Below are 8,923 nucleotides of genomic sequence, written 5' to 3' on the forward strand. Positions count from 1 at the left end.
TTTACAAAATTGGTGGAATATAGTGGTTAATTTTAGATTAAAATATCCCTTAAATGGTCATAGGAACAAACCCCAACTATTGATTTTGGTAGAAACAGCATGCATATAGTCCGATCTTGAATCTGTGACCGACGCGACCCACGACGTGGCGCAGCCTGGCCACGTCGTGACTTCTGTGAACAGGTTTAAATTGTTTAATGTGTTAGTTGTTTGCTGCTTTGGTTTGCTTTTGTTTGCAGAAATGGGACCACGACGAGCTGTTCAACAGGAGGAAAACCTGATAGACGTAGCAAGCATACATCCCTTGTACCAGTTTCCTCAAAACATTCCCCGGCCGTTGCTAACTACCTACGAGAATCGGCTTGGATGGTTATATAATAGGGAGTTTGCAATAGCTCCAATTATCGATTGGGGATGGCTTGGTGGAGTAGGAATGGTTGCAGAGTTGACACACTATTGGTCGAAGACTTATGAAGGGGACCAATTTTCTTTCACTTGTCATGGGTGGAGGAATTTATTCGCCATTCAAGAACCCGTGTACCGGGAATTGTCGGTTGAGTTTTTCTCAACCGTATGCTTCGAGGAACGTACCCTTGATTTCACCTACAACCGGGCACTTGTGTTTCGTTTGGGTGGTGTATATCGAGAGTGTAGTCTTCGGGAATTTGCTTGGCGTATGGGGCTCTATACGGAAGTCGAGACGCAATCTCCATTTTTCATTCCGTTCTTGCTTGGATGCGTGTGGGATTTTTCTGTGGGTACTTTGGATGTATAGTTCTGGCAGGGCATTTCTAACCATGAGTACAACACTCGTGACTCAAGTGAGTCACAAATTCGGAATCTTGTTTTCCGATTTTTGCACCGTCTTATCACTTTTTCAATAAATCACAAGCATCATGGTGATAAGGTCCCCATTCAGAATCTGTTTTATTTATGGAATCTTATTACCCTGGGAGTTTGCTGTGATTTACCTTATATGTTGGCGAGGTTTATGGGAAAGAAAGCGGCCAATTCTAGGCCTGGGAGCCCGATTACTGGGGGGCATTTGGTTACTCGCCTGGCTAGGTCATATCATATTTTGACCCATGACTTTGTGAGGAATCTTACTCGATTCCCGGACACAGACTTGACCATTCAAGTCTTGGGTGTGATGCGAGCGGTGGTGAATATCGGGGGTCGTTTTGTTATACTGCCGATAGATGACGAGCAGGAGGAGGTGCAGCCGGGACAGCAACCACCAGCCAGACCGCGGCGTCGGAATGTACGGGCTAGAGGTGAAGTCGAGCGAGAGCGTGCTGCTTCACAGTATGTGCAGGGAGTGCCCACCGACCCTTTTCAGAGTCGGGTAGGAACATATTTGGATAATCTACAGGGGCATGTCATTTACCATACCCAGCTTACTGAGGGTATTTATTTGCATTTGGGTGTGACCTGACCACTTTCTATACCACCACAGTATCCTTATTTTCCGACATGGGAGGAGCTATGGCGTCTGCAAAATGATGGGGCCGGGCCAAGTGGAGCACAAGATCAAGATGATGATTGATTTTATTTTTTGTTTTGTTTTTGAGTAGTTTTTTTTTATGTTGAATTTGGTGTGTGATGTAAAACATTATTAAACTATGATGTTACTTTTTATTTCTTTTGAGTTGTCAATTATTTTTCAGATTAGCATTGGAATTCTAAGGAGCATAAAAGGTTAACTTTCGAGTCGTGTTTGTCTAGTCAAGGAAGCTTACAGTCGTGAGTCGGAACCCACAATTCAAGATAAGTGTGGGGTATATTAGGAGAGAGGTTATCGTTGGGAAATATATTTGCATAGAAGCGTCTGAAACCAGTTAGCCATTGGTCAAAGTTGCTAGAGTCACTAAAAAAAATAAGCCATTTTCTGCTGATGCCCAGTTTCCACGACCGGGAATCCTTATGCCACGTCGTGGCGCTCTTGCAGTTGGAATAAATTCAGCATTTGGGTGTTCGCGTTTTCAACCCATCTCACGACGTGGCCAGTTACCTGCCACGACGTGACCCAATTTATCATTGTCACAATTTTCCTTACAAATACCCACTTTGAAGAATGGAAGTTTCGAGTCATGTTCAAGGTTTATTTACATGTTCAACCAGTTCTACACCAAGTTTCTATTTTTGGAGTCCATATTCAAGATGCACGTTTTCCACACTTTTGGAGATGCTCACGCCACTATCCCAGGGGAGTCTGTTCCTTTTTCTCCATTTTCTTTAATTTTTATTTTTTTTATGAATACAATGAGGGCATTGTATCAAATAAGTGTGGGGTAGGGGTAGAAAAAGTAAATTGCTAGAAAATTTTCAATAATTGAATCTAGTAATAATAATTTGAGCTATAATTGCTAGTATTATGTGGGATGATCCGATGAAAGTTCAAATGTTTAGTTGAGCCAATACACGTTATAGTGCATTTGTGGCTTCCCTTATTTTAGTGAAATCATGGAACAAAAACACAACCCCGCTTGGTTTGAGGGATGCAATATGTTTAGCAGCCTAAACCTGAAATGTATCCAGGAACATTATTATCATTAACCAATAAAGGTTGAGGTTGAGCGCCTCTGCTTAAGCATGTAGGTTTTGAGTGAAAAAAATAAAATAAAGAGTGAGTTACATGTTAAAAAAAGAATTACGAAAAAAAAAGTTTGAAGAATTTTGGAGCAAATAAAGTGAAGATCAAAATTCCAAGAAATTTCAAAAAGTTGAAGATACCAGAAATCAAATCAACAAAGGTGGTGAATTCAAGGAGATCAAAGATCAAATGTCAAAGAATTGAAGAATTCCAAAAGAAGCTCCATAGTGGTATCGAAAAAAATTGTAATTCTAGATTATGTATGCTTAGGTTGCTCAAATAAAAATACCTTGAGGTTAGGAGGTTTTCTGCGGATGGATTCGGAGGGTTGCATAAAATGAGCATTGTTAGGAAAAAGTGGGCGAGTGTTTATGAAGATTGTGAGTATTTAAAGTATGGGGGGTACTTTAGGAAAATTTTAGACACAAAAGCATGCATTGAGGTCTTGGCATAATGGCTGAACTAGAGTCGGATTGTTCTGAGTGGTGTTAGTAATTAAGAATTAAGTTTAAATTTGCTTGAGGGCAAGCAAAGCCTAAGTGTGGGGTATTTTGATATTGCCATATTTATACTTATTTTTAGGCAATATTTAAGTACATTTTTGTTTAGAATAATGATACTTATGACTTTAAATTGTTATTTTCAGTCAATATAAAGGATTTTCGAAGAAAGGGACCAAAAGTGCCAAAATGTGGAACATGGGAGGCTTGGAAGGCAAGAAAGAATAAATTCACGATAAACACTCAGTTCACGACGTGGCAATCAAGCCCACGACGTGGCACGGGTGTTCCAGAAGATAAACATCGCGACGCGGAGGATTTCCTTGAAGGATACGGATTGCTTGAATCCCACGACGTGGCACATCTGGCCACGACGTGGCGCGGGTTTTTGAGGATTATATAAGTCCTCCTGATTATTACGAAAAGAGAAGATTTTGGCAGAAGAAAGAGAGTTCCAGGAGACGAATAAGAACGAAAGAAAGGTTCTGGAAGAGGGTTTTCAACACCAAAAGAAGTAAAGGTTTATTTTGTAGTTAAATAAGAACATGTCTTTCATTAGTTTTAGCTATGTTGATTTATCTGCTATGATGAGCAGCTAAATCTAGCTACTCTTGTTTAGCTAGATGAAGCTTTGAACTTATGAATAGCTATATGCTTATGGATTAATTTTAGTTGGTAAAAATTGCTTGTGTTTGATTCATATAACCTAGCATGCTATTATTCATTTATCCAATTGCTTGATTGCATGTTCTGTGTAGCTTAGTGACCATTAAACTGCATGAACTTGTTTACCTAATAATTTAGTGAACATTGAATTGTTAGAGCTAGGATTGACCAATCTTAGTTAGCAATTAGAATAAATAAAGCTTAGCTGTGCTAGAGAACGTGTATTGTGACCATAATTGCGTTTATACAAATCTTACATAGCATATTTACATTCATAATTAGTTATGTGTTTAATTATGTGTGAACATACATGATTTGACATGAATTAGTCAATTATTGGTAAGATAGAACTAAATTACTAATACAACTAAAAACCAACTTAATAATCCGTAATCATTAGCTAGCCATAAGGGAGAAGTGGATTCAAAACTAAACAAGAGTGTGTTTATTTATTGAATTTGAATTAAGTTCATCTGATCTTGTAAAACCAGATAAAAACCCTTATTAAAGTTGTTAATAAATTAGGTTAATTTAATAGTAAGTAAATTAATTAGAACACCGTTCCCTGTGATCGACACCCGACTTACCCAAGCTATATTGTAATCTGACTAGGTACACTACCTATAAGTGCATAGATAGTTAAGTTTGTTAGGTTATAAATATTAAAATTAGTGAGTACTTTTGTGCACATCAGAGTCGATCATTCATAGCGAATACTTTTTAATCGATTGTAACCCTAAAAGCCTCTACAACGGAAGTTCTTTATCGAGCTCTGCTGAGGTGTGAATCTATTGAATCATTTAGCTTATTTTGATTCATTATCTTGTTTGTTATTCTGTTTGCATTATTCTGATTAACCTGTTTGAGATCTAAATGATCAAAGAGTTTTCCAACTCATCACAAATTATATATGCATGTTTTAAAATTTTCACAGAATACAGAAAAAGCTGAAGAACTAAAAATTTTCAGCTTTGATATCCTGAATTTAGGGTATTCTAATCAATGAATATAAAACAAAAAACTAAAAAATTATAGACTAAACATATGTACAAACTCTACGTAAGAACCTGAAATTTTGAGAGATTTGACTTTTAGTCAAATATTAACCAAAAAGGACAAGATGAGTCTAATTCACTTTTATAAGATGAGATAAGTGAACTCAAGCCAAGAAATGTAAGAGATGGTGTATTTAGGTCATAAAGGGTAAAATGAGAGTTTTATGCTTCTTTGGCCAATATTGTGACTTAATGGGTTAAGACCCATAAGTATTCAGTCTGGAGTGACTTAATGGAGTTGTAGAACTCGTCCCCCCCCCTTCGTGTGGATATAATATTTGTGGAAAACGAAGATAAAATAAGATGAAGAAGATATGTATATTTGAAGATGCATTAGAAAATGGAAATGTAACATCCGATTCAAGGTAATTTTCATTTTTGACCCTTGGTGTGTAAATAGTTTTCAAATTTGGTCCCTAGGGGGCATTTTTTCCATTTTTGAAAAAATGGGAGTACGCTGGACGTACTCACCATACGTTGGGCGTACACATCCAGGGGACAAATTCGAACCCTATTTAAGCAACATTATGACCCATGGTCCCATCATTTCTCAGCCTCCATTACCTTTGAGCTTCATTTCGAAACCATAACCCCTCTAGAGAAGATTTGACCCTCTTTGTGTGTGTTTTAGTGTGTGTTGGTGAGCTTTGAGGAAGAAGAGTTTTGAAGAAGGAGATTTGACAAAGGGAGAGCTTATAGATCCAAATTCTACTCATCATTTCCAGCTTCACTGAGGTGTAAAGCTAGGAACTTGCTCATTGTATGCTTAGATCTAGTCTTTATGGAGTTTTGGTCACTTTTAGTCCCATGAACGAGAGCTAGTGGGAATTCTTCCACTCCAGAAGTTAGGGGTTGTTTTTCTTGATGTTTCTGAGGTCCCTAGTCCATAAAGTTGGCATCTTGATGGTTGAGGATCAACCATGCAAGTTTTTATGTCCATTTGGTGAAAGTAGGGTGCTAAATCTAGTGTTTGAGTTCATTTGAGTCACGTAGAGGTTCTAAGTCAATGCCTTTATGGATTAAGACATTCCCTAAGGCTTGGATCTGAAGTTTAGACATCTGGTTGTAAGCGTTAAGTGCTTAAGGGACAAGGTGCTTAATGGGCGCGTACGTTGGGCGTATGTGTTCGAGTCCCCGATCAGGTACACGTCCTAGTACGCCGGGTGTACGTCTGTTATGTGCAGCGTACTAGACCTGGTCTTGGGCTTTGCTATTTGGGCCATATTTGGACTATTAGGGTTTTAGGCCATGTTGGGTCACTAGCCTTTCTGACTTTGGGCCATTGTTAGGCTTTGTGTCTTCTTGGATTTGGGCCTATATTGGGCCTTGAGTAACCTTTAGGAAATTGGGCCACAATTAGGCTTTTAGTGCCATTGAGTTTGGGCCTCAGATATTAGGCTAAGTGAGGAAAGGGTAACATGGTCTTTTACCCTGGGCGTTGGACAAATGAACTAGATTCCCGGTTATGGTTTATGACCCAATTATTAATTGGTATTTTATTTGGTTGATTAGTGTGTGGATTCTCCGGTTCATCATCCTGAGCATTTATTGATTGACAAAAGACTGAGATGAGTTTGCCACTATACTGTAGGACACTAGGGATTATATGTGCTTGTAGTTTTTGTGATTCATGTTGTATGCGTGTGTGCCTGTTTGCTATATGTATGTGGGGTGAAATAGACTCAGGGGTGAAATAGACCCGGTAGAACCTTGTGCCGACATATGAGTTGAAATAGGTACGGCGGTGAAATAGACCCGACACAACCTTGAGCTAGCATATGGGTTGAAATAGACCCGGGGGTGAAATTGACCCGTCACATCCTTGAGTTGGCATATATGTACGGTATGCGGTATTTTGGGAAACTCACTAAGCTTCGTGCTTAAAGTTTTCAGTTTATGTTTTAGGTACTTCCGGATCGATGGGGAAGAGCTTGGGATGATTACATTGCACACACCATTATTTCCACTTATTTGACTCTGATGTGTTTTGTTTGATTATGGATATATTATGATTTCCCCTTTTGCTTTGATGAACACGTGTGGTTGATGTTTTAATTAATATGAAAACAAAATTTTTCTTTTGTTTTAAATTTTGGGACGTTACAGGAATATATTGGTGGTTTTAAGCTTTTCTCATGGATTAATGGATTAAGTTCCATATGAATTAATCCAAAAGTAGTTAGATAAATTTATAGCTCTTGTAAATACCTTGGATTGTATATAAAGATTACTAAAAACGGGTTTGAAACGAAGATGTTATGATTGTTTGAAGTTAGAATGGAAAATAACCAAAGTTGGAATCTGTGAACTGCTGTCACCACGACATGGTAAGAAGTTTTCCATGGCACGATGACTCTACTAGAACATATATTTAATCTGTTAAATCACTTTTCTCGAAACCATTTCACTAGATTCGAACCAAAGCTAAGATATGGCAATTTTGATGCCAAAAAGGTGCCAAGATGATCTAGAGATGGAGCCTAAAAAGGATTATTATCCTTTATCCATTAAGGTAAAGATTTCTTAGTTTTATTAAGTTTTGGGATTTAATGGTGAATGTGTTAGTTTGGTTAAAATGGTTGAATTGATTAACCTATATATTTAATATGATGTTATTGAGAGTTTCTAGAAGCTTTTAACAAGCTTTGGAAGTGATTTCCATGGTGAAATCAATCCACTGAGAGTTAAGGTTTGAAACATTAACTAATGAATTGATGCGATAAATTAGAGTGTAATGAATTAGGTAGTATGGGATGCTTAATTCATTGGTTGGAATAGATTTAGGAGTATAAATTGAGAATTTAGAATTGTGATCCATGAAAGGTCATTTTGACATAAAGAGGGATTAAGCTCTTAATAGGCTAAGATAAGTTTTTAAGAAACTTGATATGTTATATGAATAGTCATTGAGCAAAGAAGATGGATCAAGATGCATCAATTGAAGATTTGGTAGAAAAAGGGTAGTTAGTCTTCACTAACTAACAAGGTGAGTTATTATTCATTCTCTCACTAGATGATGTATGTATGTGTTAAAGCGTGTCGTGAGCACCTAAAAATAATAAATAAGTATAAAAATATTGATCAATTGCAATAATGGGTAGTACAAGAAAGCAATGTCGAATCTACAGGAACACGTCCTAAAATCTATGCCCTTTTACGTAAGGCACACACCAGTTTGACAGTAAATTAAATAGGGGGTTAATGATTAAAATTAATATTAAAAGAAACTTATGAAAATGAAACTAATAACTTATGAAAATTCAGATGATTAAAAGGAATTTCAGTTTCATGGTGACTTTCCTAATCATGCAAATAACCTTAAACTTGATTGTTTCGATTGTGCATTCTGAGAATCATTAACAAGCCCTAACAATCATCTTTTACAAAATTTGTTTAACCAAAATATTCTTTTGAATTAAACCTTACTTTTTACTAAGTTAATCAAACATACTCTTAATTAATTAAGAAAAGTAGCATTAATCACTACGTAAAATTCCCAGTAAAATTCAATACTTCTCATATGCTCGAAAGTGTAATTTTTTTTTTGATAATTTCATATTAGAATTTAATCTTAGCACAAAACCAATGTAATATTCGTTACTTATTACCATTTAATTAAAGCGGTTATAGATTCTAACAACCGGTTACACAGGAATGATTTATTATCAATTGTGGCGAACGAAAACTGAATCAAAATCAAATATTCATTTAAACACAAAACTAATCAAACTAGAAAAAAATCAAGCCTAATGATTACTTGTCCTAGTCAATAAAAATAAGGTCTAAATGATAAATCTTACTAAACTAGATGAATGGGTCAAATTGCAATCTTTAGATCTTGAAATTCGCCAGAAAACTTCAGAAAATCGCCATAAAAATCATCTGCAACACTAGGGTTTGACAGAGAAGACATATGGTATTTATATAGTTGGCATGGTTAGTAAGTACGGGCTCTGGTAAGAAACACAACCCGTGTTTGGAAGCGGGTCGAGTCTATACACATTTAAATGAAGTACATCGCTAAAAATAGACATTTTTTAGAAGCACGACTCGTTGTTGGGTGTCCAGGTCGTGATCTTCAGACGTATAATAATAATCAATGAAATATT

This window comes from Lactuca sativa, chromosome 9 (genome assembly GCF_002870075.4).
Source record: "Lactuca sativa cultivar Salinas chromosome 9, Lsat_Salinas_v11, whole genome shotgun sequence".
Classification (NCBI taxonomy): Eukaryota; Viridiplantae; Streptophyta; class Magnoliopsida; order Asterales; family Asteraceae; genus Lactuca; species Lactuca sativa.